The sequence below is a fragment of the Haemaphysalis longicornis genome, unplaced genomic scaffold (genome assembly GCF_048455015.1).
Source record: "Haemaphysalis longicornis isolate Haplotype H1 unplaced genomic scaffold, Haemaphysalis longicornis Haplotype H1 scaffold_8, whole genome shotgun sequence".
NCBI classification, from domain to species: domain Eukaryota; kingdom Metazoa; phylum Arthropoda; class Arachnida; order Ixodida; family Ixodidae; genus Haemaphysalis; species Haemaphysalis longicornis.
In genome coordinates, this window is record NW_027526445.1 from 8,310,190 (window position 1) to 8,322,888 (window position 12,699).

At 46.9% G+C, this 12,699-nt stretch overlaps 1 pseudogene; it reads left to right on the forward strand.

Moving 5' to 3' along the window:
• The window catches only part of LOC144149756 (uncharacterized), a 53,049-nt pseudogene extending 41,141 nt beyond the window's left edge, over positions 1–11,908 (forward strand).
• Positions 11,909–12,699: the final 791 nt, after the last annotated feature.

Consider the following 12,699-nt stretch of genomic DNA (forward strand, 5'->3'; position numbering starts at 1 on the left):
ACAGCAACAATTAATGCTGCACCCCAAATGATGACAAACACTTCATGACATACCGTTCACATTTTATTACAAAAAATGCTGCGCGTGCATGCAAATTAAGGTGGTGGCAGGTTGCTTTGTTGTGGCGATGGGTCAGTGGCGGAATTTTCTTGGTCAGCTTGGCCCTCTTTTATGGAAGCACAAGTTTCTCACTGCATTTATTTGGATTTAATTTTTGTATTTAGCTCTGACTTTACTAAATCTTGCAAATGAATTGAAACAAATGGAATTATCAGTAGTCAATGTATAAGATCTTTTTCATTATTCCTGAAAATAAATTTCGTAAAAATTACTGTCACGTACTGAAATAATTAGAGGGCCTGAACCAATTTCTCTCCCTTGGTAATACTTTTATTCTGCCTTAAATTCTTCACAACAGGATACAGAGCACAAAAGTTATTGATGGTGCTGAAAGGTAATTCCTTGCAATTTTGTCACCATAGTCTATGTTAAAACCTTCCTGCAACTTTTACTAATAAATTTTATTTGTTTTAATCGAGAACTCCTAATTTGGACTATTTAGCTTGAGGTTTAAACAAATGCACTTCAGCTAATCAATTCGTCTAATGTAATTGCACATTGCAGCCCACAGAATATTTTTCTGCTTATGTAGATAAGAAGAAAAAAGCGGCCCAAAATGGCATCCATTCCTGCATGGAGAGGTGTCTGCTGGATGGCTGGAATGTGCAAACATTTGGCTTTTAACCAATTTCTAGAGAATGTAACGAGGCAAAAAAGCACCTCATTATTCCACCCCACTGTAGTGCTAACACTGAAAACAACAAGCAGAAATGACCGAAAATTCATTAACAAAATTCAGCAGGAGAGCACGCTCATGCAAGGGGACATTTCTTGAGCAGATTTGACATGGCGGTAGTGTTACTACCATTTATATTCATACATTTATACATTTACAGCATACATGCAGCATTTACAATGGAGATAAAACTAAAGAACAAGCAAAATATAGAAAATACAGAAAATGCTGAGCCTTGTAACACCCTTCATTTACAAAAAAATGCAGGAATGGCGCAAGTAACCCCTGTGATCGTTATAATGCGGTAAATGTTTTATCTCCATCTACGCTATGATAACGATTACAAGTGGAATTTCCGCTCAATCTACATTATTGTGGGAATGCAGGGCGTTATACGGTTCGTCATTTTCCATCATTTGTTTATATGTTTCTTAATTTTAGGTTCTCAAAATTTCGTTTGACCAATGATCTTCATTTACGATATTATAATGATTAAAGGTGGAACTTCCGCGAAACCTGCATTTTTCTGGAAATGCAGGGCGTTACAAGTTACACTGCCGAGTGCTTATCCGGTCTCGCGATCAATAAAAAAAATTCAGTATCTGGAGGGCCGTCCGACGGCTCTTTACCTGGGCGTCAACGCAGCAATTCTGCAGGCGTCGCGACACAATGCTATGTACAGTGTGTGTATATTGGTTCATTACATTTCCAGATGCGCAATTTACTACCGCCCCCTATTGCAAAAACAAGGGTCAAGGCATGTAACCGCACCATCAGGAGAGCTACGACGAGCAGAAAAAATTACGCCCACCTCCCCTCGCGGGACCCTGGTGTGATGCGATGCTTAAGGGGGTTCCATTGTGCGTTTCCGCTGGGTCGATTACTCAAATTGCGTGAGCAATCGTCGGGTAATGCTAGAGAGGGAGAGAGAGAGCAAGGGTAGCGCGGACGACCGTCGACTGAGAGACCGGCCGGAGCGCGGCACTCCTCTTATATGCGCAGGCGCCCGAAGGAGAGGAGACCGCGGAGAGAGAGGGCGCTGCACATGCGCACAGCGCGCTTGCGCCGCGCGCAGCGCCGCCCACCGGCGGAGTGAGAGAGCGCGCCGCACTGCGCGGGCCCCACACTCTTAGTTGCTTCCCGGATTCTGTCCTATTTATATGCGGTGGGCAGTCTCAAAACCTGGGGTTGTTGCAGCACGCTTATCGGCTGCGCCAACGGCCCATGTCACGGCTATAAACTAGCAGACAGCCTAACGGCAGGAATAAAATAAAAAAGGGGGTCAATCGTGAAACTCCCAACGATAAGTGTGGCTTGCGGGGCATGCGCGTATTCCTCCTCACACAATGGCTCGCGAGCTTCCTTTGCGGTGGCCGACGACGCGGCGAAAGCCGAAAAACATTTTTAAAAAATCTGGCGTGCACAGAGTGGCCCTCAAGTGGTCCTTTAGGCGGCCCTCAAGAGGGCCGCTTAAACGCCGGTCCGCGTGTTTGGCGGGTCGCGTGTTTGGCGGGCCGCTTGCGCTCGAGGCCGCCTCAACCGCCGCTTTATAAGAGGCTTTAAATTGACGCGGCGGCCCGCCTGCATGCGGGTCGTATAACTAGGAATTGACTAAGAGTGTACTTGCAATTCCAAGTAATACTGATAGCCAACGTTTGGCTTTGAACGTTTGGCAGACCCCCCCCCCCCCCCGTAAAAAAAGAAAAAGGAAATGCACAGAAAACTTTTGTCTGTGGCTTTTTTAACCAATTTTCAAGAAGTAAATGCCCCGACAAAATCTATCGAGGTTTAGTTTACAACATGAATTAGTCATCGGAAACCCGTTGCGCTGTTTCGTAACGAGAAATAAAAAGGAACGTTTTACTGCGTCCGCAACAGGGCAACTTCATTTGCCACGTTTATGGTTCGTAAGCGACATCATGCAAGAATACAAGCACATCTCCCTGTTCTAGGCACTTGCTAGATTTTAAAATGGACGCAAATGGTCAACAGTGCACCCGTAACAAAATCTGTGCTCACTGTAGGTCCCAGCAGCTTTTTTTACACAGTGCAGAGTAATTATCTGCTTATCATTTTGCAAGTCTAGCTAAACATGAGATGGTGAGTGTACTGCGCGCGTTAGCAATTTAATTCTCATGTGCACCTGCGACGAAAACCCCGAATGAGTGACTGGCACCGTTATTCATTAAGCCGTTATTCATCAACCAAACACACAAAAAATATTGTAAGCTCTTGGAAAAAATGTAGGGGCAGTTAAGTGGTGTTACCATTCACGGGCATCTCACAAATGCAACAATGCGTCATGCTACGAATGAAAGCGAGTGAAACTGTTGTAAACTGAATTCCAGAGTTCTAGGCTTCCTGATTTGTTTCTATTTAAGCTTTTGTTGAAGGCTCAAAGCCATAGTCTGAAAAGATCAAGCTTGCTTCGAGCCATGGCATACAAGGTCATTGGAATTATTTTGGCCGTTCTGAGACTCCCGATGGGTCACCGTTTTTTTGTGTAGTAATGATAACTTATTCCAGCTTTCATGCTAAATATTGGACGTTGAGGAACCGATCTACAGCATACCACTCTGCCCTGCACCGCTGGGTCTCACATACAGCGGTGCAGACATCATGGTATGGTCTGTTCACCACGACCTTCACGTCCAAAGTGTCCACCTGCAACAACTCTAGATGAAACCAATTCTTGGTGCAGGTATCTTGGCCTCACACTCTCTCCTAACAAAACAGCCCTTCTCACAGGGGCCAACGCATGGGGCCGTCACCGCTTGGCAACCTCCCCTATCTGTCTTTCGGTTGAAGGCACTCCTATACCAACAGCATCTACCCTGCGGGTGTTGGGCTTGGATATTACGGCCACTGGTTCTAAAAAAACATTGGATTCGCTCTGCAAAGCATCAACCTTCACAATAGCTGCATTTGTTCCGCCGATGTCTCTAAAAGCCGGCGGTGCGGCCTCTAAGATGGCCCGCATCCTAGTCCGAGCCATTCTTCAGCCTAAGCGCAATTCCACTTTCTTATAAAATAAGACTGGGTACTACTCGAATCGATAAACGATTCGGCTATGCGAGCTATCACGGGTCTTCCAACCCTCACCCTCGTCCCTATTCTGCAACAGCAAGCGCAGCTCAACACGTTTGATGAGCTAGTGCATCAGCGTCGAAAAGCCAGCATCTAAAAACAAGCCCCTGACCATGATTCTGCCGCTCTTGCAGCGTATATGACCGGTTCACCAGCCCCACGTCTTACAAACCCTAATATACGGCCCCCATGGAAGTTCCACGGATTAATGAATATACGACCTGTTGCCCATATTTATCCCCGGAGAGTTGGGGGTCCGATTCCGCCTTCTATGGAGATTGCTAGCCCTTCCTCTACGCTGATGTTTGTCGACGCCAGTGCTTCCGATACCTTACTTCATACCGCTCTACTTTTCGCGACTGTGGCTCCCTATCTAATAACCTGCACTTACATAACAACGCAGAATTGGCCATCAACGCAGGCACAACTCTTTGCAGTGCGGGATGCTCTGCTACACACATCTTTGATAACCAACCCCGCTTTACCACAGTGTAAAATTTACACTGATTCGTCGGCAGCTGTACGAGAGCTTCGTAAAACTCTCACGTCCAACGAACTTCTGCTAGAAATCCAGGACATAGTGGACACTTATCCATGTCCTGTGCGCGTGTCATGGCGCCAACAGAACAGACATCCCGCAATGCAGGCTGGAAATTCCGGAACACACCCCGTGCGTGTGCAATATCCATCTCCTCTTGCACCTTCGTCAAACGGTGTTCGCCTTGCCAGTGAAAAAGAACGTCTACGGCACACCGCGCGCGCTCTAATTCCCCCGCGCGGTACGGATATCCCTCGCGGGTTGTCTCGCCAAGATGAGGTCCTGCTCAGACGTATTCGCCTGGAAGACGCCCTCACGCCAGCTGTGAGGAGGTCCAGGCCTCATCAATACCATGCCCCGTTCAACTCCACCTGCCCCTTTTGCCCACCCCAGTTGACCAGGCTACAGCAGAGCACCTGGTGTGGAGTTGCCCTGCTCTGCGAAGCCTACGCGCTGTGCACATCGCCACCTGCGGCCCGCGCCCCGGACGTCCGCCAGATTTCATGGCGTGGATACAAGGACCACATCATGGCCCCCTGCTCCGATTCCTTCGGGAATCCGGAGTGTATCTGTACATTTCATTTATCCCTTACGCTGAATAGGAAACTTCCGGAATTAAAGAAAGGCATGAAGCGTGCCCACAGTATGCATTCATCCGGGGCGCTCAGCGGAGCATCCACACTAGAAGCGCGACGCTGTCACCACGTACATGTCGAGCTCGCGGCGAATATAGATAGCGACCGCCCAGGCGAGCCGATTATGCATGCCGAATTTGTTATTGCTTGTTTTACAAGTTCTTGTAGTTCTCTCCGATGCCCCTGAACCGGCAGGCGCTGCTTTTAATCCTCATTTCCCCGCTGTATACTTGTTTGCTCGGCCTGGCATTGTTGTTACTTTGTCGTTTTCTCGGTCCGTTTTGGTCAGCCTTTGCCGATTTCAATTGGGCACGTGCACACCTTCTGTGAGCTCTAAGATGTGATCAAATAAGTGTTTTTGCGGCGAAACTACTACTCGGCTAGGCTGGGGATAGCCCGCACACGGCCGGCGTCCACTGAACGCGCACCAACTCCTGTTTCGTATACGAAAAAGTTTCCACAGCTGCTAATCAATTGCTAATTCGTTTAATGGCTTTCCACGCGTACGACAGCGCGCGTACACCAGAAAGAATAAACACTCCCAAAATATTCAACCCGTTTCAACAGAAAAAATTCAGCAGAAAGAATTAACAAGAAGTAGCGCTTTGCGCGCGGTTTCATATTGTGCAAGAAAAACAAAACACGGGAAGAAACAGCGTGCGGTCAATTCTTACGAAGTATAGGACGAGTATATAACAAGAACAGAAATTATGTGGCTCAGAAATTTTCCCCGCAGTCTTGGATGACGTTCAGCTAATATTCAAGCAGTGTAGCAGGGCAACGGTCTAATTAGTGTTGCATCATGCACGCCACAGGAGCAGTCATAGTTGATTTTACCCAACGGCGCCAACCGCTACCGCTCACTGACAAGCCAGAGTCGCTGTCAATTATTGATAGTGACGCTATACTCTGTTACAACTCAAGAACGGCACCACCTCATGTAGTGTATCACTCCGCCAAAGCGCCGGACCCGGTACGTCAGTGCGCGCGCGTTTTGAAAGGGGTTTGCTATGAATGCGTGATATCGTCTTCCTTGTCTCACGCAGTTTGTTTGTAGTCACTGGAGTCGTTTATAAGCATATTAAGTCCAAAAAATCACGGGAGCGGCTCACGCCATGTTCAAAATAATCCCAGTAACGGCCTACTTGGGCCGCGCGGAGAAACATCCGGCTGCGGTGATAAGGCACAGCGGCAACTTCCGGTGGCGTTCGTAAGTTGTCACCGGGTATACCTAGGCAGTGAGCGGAAGGGGTTTGTCCGCTTGGGTAAAATCAAGACAGACTTACAGTTGCGAAACGACGCCAGCCAGGATTGCTGTACTGGATGGAAGCATGGTGTCTTGACTTGTACCCAAACGGCCGAACCGCTTTCGCTCACTCACTAGATAGCGCCACTATCAATAATTAACAGTGACACTGGCTAGTCAGTGAGTGGTAGCGATTGGCCCCGTTGGGCAAAATCAACTGACTCCTCGCATCGCGGCCCCCCGCACGGGGCACCTTGAGCAGTCTTGGTGACCGTACTGGCGATACCGCGGACCCCGAGCCCCCATACTCTTGCTGTAACCTACCGTGGCTACGAGTTTTAAGGTGAAGGGCAGAATCCACAAACGGTGGCCGTCGGAGCCGAGGTGTCAAGCTCCGGCGGATGGGCTCCCTGTCTGTTTACCAGGCAGGGAGCTCCAGCACCTCTCTCGGTATCAGTGTAACCAGAGCGAAGGAAGTACCCCCGTCCCCTGATTTTATACATGCTGCATGGGTTTTTCTAAATTTCTCAAACCCAATGATCGGCCTCCTAAAAGGGGCCGCACCGAAGTATCCTATCCACCCCTTCCGACCATGACAATCCGAAAACCGGATAACTACCCCATTTCTTGGTAATTGAATCTGGTAGAGATTTAAGCGTGCAGGTGGGGAGGGGGGGGGGGCGCTTGGACAAGGAACTAAAATGTGGTGAATGTAGGCATGTAAACATACAACGAAGGTTGGTTTTTCCGAACAGGATGGGTGCAATTTGTATGCAGAATCCCTACGCGCTTAATCAACATTTAGGGCATTAGAAGCTATGGCTGTTTTCAAAAAGGCCCGTTCTTCCTCCACGACGATATCCTAGACAAGTGTTCGCAAAAATAATTTTAGCAACGCAGCCCAGCCTACGCGATACCCTTCATAAGGTTTTCTGCATTTTGGGAGGCTAGCTAATGTTTGTTACGTTTTCGATGTTGAGGGTGTGCATGTAATTTATGTAATTTCAGGTTGTGTAATTAAAAAAAAACACAAAATGGCGTCGGGCCATCATAAACACCGGTTAATTGTCTTAGGTAAAAAAGGGCGAATATAAATTAACAACCTGTCGTAAATGAAAAAAAAAACATGGGCTAAAGAATTCAATCGGCTGCATAACAGGGGCCCCAGGAATAGATATCAAACAAAAATATAGAATGGTAGAGTTTGCAGAATTTGTAAAAATATAGAGTTGTAGAATTGTATAAAAAATGTAGAATTTCTTAAAAAAAACAACAAAATAAATTCACTGCTCCAGATTGTTGTCCATAACCCACGTTAGGCGGAAATAAAAATATTCCGGCTATCGCAAACAGGCAAGCCCGGGATAATTTGGTCGCCGAAAAGTTTGCGCAGCGAAATGTCCATGCACCGAAACGCACGCACACCGATATGTCCGTACACCGAAATTTCCGCATCGAAACATCCTGAACCGAAATGTCCTACAGCCGTCTGGAGTTTGTCCGGTGCTCCGTGAAAAAATTCGCCTAGGAAATGTTTTTTTATTACTTTTATGTGGAGATACTCTGCTGCCGGCGGTGTTATTATTCGTATAATATACGTAGTTCGATGTGTGTTTTAAAGTTCTCACCTCATTTCGCCCCAGGATTGTCCGACACTATATATTAACATAAAAACCTAATTGTAACGTTATTGTAACGACACGTTCCAATTTTCGAAGTGGAACTGGAACGCGTTCCTTTCCAAATAAAGGAACTTGTAACGGGAGCTAGTTTCAAAATTGGGCAGGAACGAGGAAGGAGCTTTCGTTCCTATTTTAATGGAACGTGTACAACACTGAACGATACCCTATACAGACGTCAAGCCACACATAAGACAACACTTGAGCCGAACATGGCAAACACACTGGAATGAACAGACAGACAACAAACTACATGTAGTAAAGCCGCAGTTGGGACGGTACACATTTGACTCACACAACAGACACATGGAAGTCGCCTTGGGTAGGCTGCAGATAGGGCACACCCATGCAACGCACTCGTATCTGCTGACGGGATCTTCTAGACCCCAGTGCACCAGGTGCGGAGAGGCCCTATCCGTAGTGCACACACTAATCACATGCAAGACACTTCACACAACATGACACAAATAGTTCAGAGAACTCTACAGACAACATATTCCCCTACATCCATCGTTGTTTCTAGGTGACGATGCCATGGTTTCCGTGAAACGTGTGTTTGATATTTGTCAGACGTCAAGTTTTGAAACCTCATTTCCTATCACGCATAATCAAATCTGGCCCTATACACCAGCCATCCCCATTATCTTTAATTGATTTTACTATGTTCGGTTTACACGTTTTTTATACCTACCCTTGTGTGGTAATCACTTCTCTTCATTAAATAACCTCTTCTCTGGCGCTCTTTGCCCTCGTTGGCCTTGCGCCATTAAACACTAACCATCATCATCATCGCATCGCGGCCATGATTTCAACACTAATTACACCACTACCGGTTAGCAGTAGCCTGCATAGTGATATTTTTAAAAAAGTCGGCGCAATAAGTCTGATACCGAGGTTGTAGGTTATAGTCGACTTATCTGGATAGAGGACACTTCAGCATGAATGTCCGCTGTGCGTCCAGATGGGGTCAGGAACTTCAACACTCCTGTGATGTTGCTCCCCAATCTTCAGTCACAAGATTTGGTATCACCTTTGAACAGTTATGAACCAAAAAAACAACAACAACAAAAAGAAAATGAACATCGCAAAGGAAACATCCGCACACTACTACCATGAGCCATACTTTTGCTGTACAAATAAGCAGACAGCCCTATTCAGAGAAACCCCTGTGAAGTGATGCTTTTTCAGGCGCTGAAAATAGGCCCAAGGACGATTTTGCAAAATGTGAAGGTAAAAGTGTCAGATCTGATAGGGGTGTAACGTGCACGCTACAACTTTCAAATGTTTTGCATTATCAGAGTAATTACACCAGGGGCGGTATTCTCGAGTTTGTCCGTTATGAAAACGTCCGTTTTACGTCCGTTTTGCGTCCGTTTTATTCTAACGCACCTTTTGTTGCAGGCGGGCGTTGGGTTGACTTCTGTGCAACTGGTTTTATAAACACATTTTAAACGACTAAACCTATTTTAAACTATTTTTATGTGTTTGTAGCAGCCCAGAATGTCGGCTCCCGAAGGAGGCGAGAATGCAGACGCAGAGCTGGTTTGCTGTTTCAAAACAATACTGTTTATTTTCAAAACATGCGTTCGCCGACAGTTTCCCCCGACGAGGGAAAGAAGGGGAACCCCGCGTCCTTCAAAAAGAGAGAGGAAAAGGGTACCCCAAGGGAGCAGACAGCAACGGCGCCAGTACTGGTCCCAGAAGTCGGCCGTACAAGTTGTTCCCCGAAAGGCAATTGTTGATGAGGCCGGGAGAATGACCCGCGTAGTAAGCAGGTGGATGTTTGAGTGGCGCCCCCTGGCTCTGACGTCAGCTTAGGGACTCACGCCGCTACCGTCTGCTACACTCCGCTTGTGAGGAGCAGCAGTGTCTGTGCTAGAAATCGCCCGCTTTGTTGCTGTAGTGCATTAAAAAGCGTATTTCTAGTGATTGAGTTATTTTGCCAGCTTCTGACGCATCTTAATAATTTGTAGCTGTATCCCCAACAAAGTTTGCAACACACGAGGAGATAGAGAACAACTTTCTTCAGAGCAACGGTCACAAGATCGTGTGTAACTCGTCCTTTCTAGCTTATTCGCGAGGGTCAGCGATCAGAGCTTCTCGATAAGTATTCAAAATGCGTAGGCTTCCCTGCAGTATTTTTTAGATGCTCTTATGAAGACTCAACAGTCTAATACTACGTACCAAGCAGCGGCCCCAACAGGCGCATTGTACAGCAGGAAATAAAGCGGCTTTCTTCTATTTTTTTTGTTGATGTTGTCTTGTGTCAGATTAATGGTTCTTGCTTTTTTTTCTGCCAAACGCATAAATTTTTCTGCGCCGTCACAAACGTCTGATGAGGGAGTTTTGGGATGTTTGGGAGGCTCACAAAGATCGTGTAGATATTTTCCTTCTTGTTGTATGGCATACATTGCTTCTTCACAAATGGGCTTTCATTACGGCTGCGTGCAAGAAGGTGCATATCCGCAGCGTGCTTTGTTTATGCACATGCAAATAGAATGAGAAGGTTTGTGCAACGCCACCGCAATCGCGCCCTAAACAACGTTGTCCACAGTAGTCAAAGGCGGCTTTTGTGCTCCGAATTTCTATCGTAATCATATCGTTATCATAAAGAACTCACTCTCAACCCGAACAATGATGACATGATTACAGTGTTGAAGGCATGATATACTCGCTAACGCAATAAATAGTATATCTGCATATATTACAAGAATCGAAACAGAAGAATAATTCCAAGTAGCTCTTTATTGCATTCCAACCCTTCCAGGCGCAAAGAATAAATCCTATTATACTCTAGATGGTGATCTATGAATTGAAGAAAATTTCTTTTACTCTCTTGTCCTGGACTGAGGACCTGGCCCAGTAACCAGCTCGATTTTATTGTACGAAAAATTTCTCCTCCTCCTCTTGAGTGCTCTTTTCTTATAACGCATATCCGAATATCGGGAAGATATGGCTGTGGAAAATGTACCGAAATATCCCTCGAGGTCTGAACAAACATAGTGTTACTCCGAACATCGTACATCGGGAAGTAATGCTGTAGAGCAAATAGAAGTAACGTTTAGTGTTAGTAGTGTGTTTAAGCACCTTTTTGACAGTGCACCAACAAAGGAAGATGCTGTAGGCAAGCATCGCACGGTGTTTGTCGTTTCTTTTCGAGCGTAGCACGTGCGGGAGAAAGCGGCAGTAATAACTTCGTGGACGGCAGTCAGGTAGTTCCAAAACATGCCGGCGAAGAAGAAGCCGGGCGTTGCGTGCATGACGTGCAAACGGGAGTATCCACTCGAGGATACAAGGTTCAAGACAGCTGGACTTCATGAGTAGAATGTGTGTAATGGAGTCGCGCCTCGACCGTATAGAGCAGGAGAAGGAGCAACTGAAGGTACAGGTTGACGGGTTAGTGGAGGAGCTGAAAGACGAAAGGCAACAGCGGGAGGTGCTCGAAGGGAAGCTAGCCCAGGCAGAAAGCGTGTGTGTGCCGAGGGATGCCATTCCGGAAAGCAATGGCGTACGCCACGGGGCAACCACACCGAGGGTGTAGAAAACTAAAGTTGAGAAGATATTTCCAGGCAGAGACGGCCTAGTCAGGGCATGTTTGCTGAAGACACCTGACCGGCAGTTAATCAGGAGACCGGTACAGCTTTTGTACTCCATGGAGGGATACTACAATTGAATCTCGCGGGCGGGAAGATGTAGAAAACCAAGAAGAAGAAGAAGCGAAGAAGAAGAAGTGAAGAAGAAGTCACCACAGGCACGTTCCTGTTCTAGTCATCATCATGCTTTTCTAGAATAAATATGTGTTCGTCGCAACGTCCCCACGGCCTCTGCGATTCCTTCGTCTCAATGGTGCCGTGACCAGGATTCGAGGAAGACTACGCCATCGACGCTGCCAGCCTCCTCAGCGTCAACGGGCTGGCCGGAATTTAACGTTGATCGGACAAGCGTCGCTGGAAGGATCAAGGCCGTGGAGAAGCATCGCAGAATCACGAGAACAGGCGAGTCCTCAGCGCGGTATTCCGTAGAAACATGAACAGAGACATACTCATGAAGAAGCGCAAAGCGCTGCGAGGGCAGGCTACCACCCTTGTTAATGAGGTTGATCAGAAGCTTGTGACACAGGTAGATCGGAGCGCGTTGGTAACGCTACGCAACCAAGTGACAAGAATCTCGGAGGCTCTAAAGCAAGTGGACAGCCAAATAGAGCAAGTTTTGACAGTAGAAAATGCCGAAGCCGAGTTTGAAAGAGTGCTCGAATATGAAATGAAGATAGTAGAGACGTTATCCAAGATTGATTTGAAACTCGAGGAATCCGAGCTGAGTTCTCGCACAGCCCATCGTGCTCAAGAAAATAATGTCAATATTGACATGCAAGGTACTAACCGCACGGAACCAAGTGACATAGTGAAGCTGCCAAGGCTCGAAATGATCAAGTTTGACGGAACGAGGAAGCTATGGCCCCGGTTTCGGAATCAATTCGAAACGACAATACACGACAGAGAGAGCATGCCAAAGACGCAAAAATTCAATTACTTGCTGGCATCGCTAACAGGGGAAGCTGCGTCACTAGTTGAAGGATTGCAGTTCTCAGAAGAAAACTATGACCACGCCGTAGAACTGCTGCGGGAAGCCTTCGGCAAAGAGGAGAATCTGCGAGAGGTTTATATGAAGGAGCTTACAAGTCTCGAAGCTGTCAAGAGCAAGAAAGACTTAACGGGAGC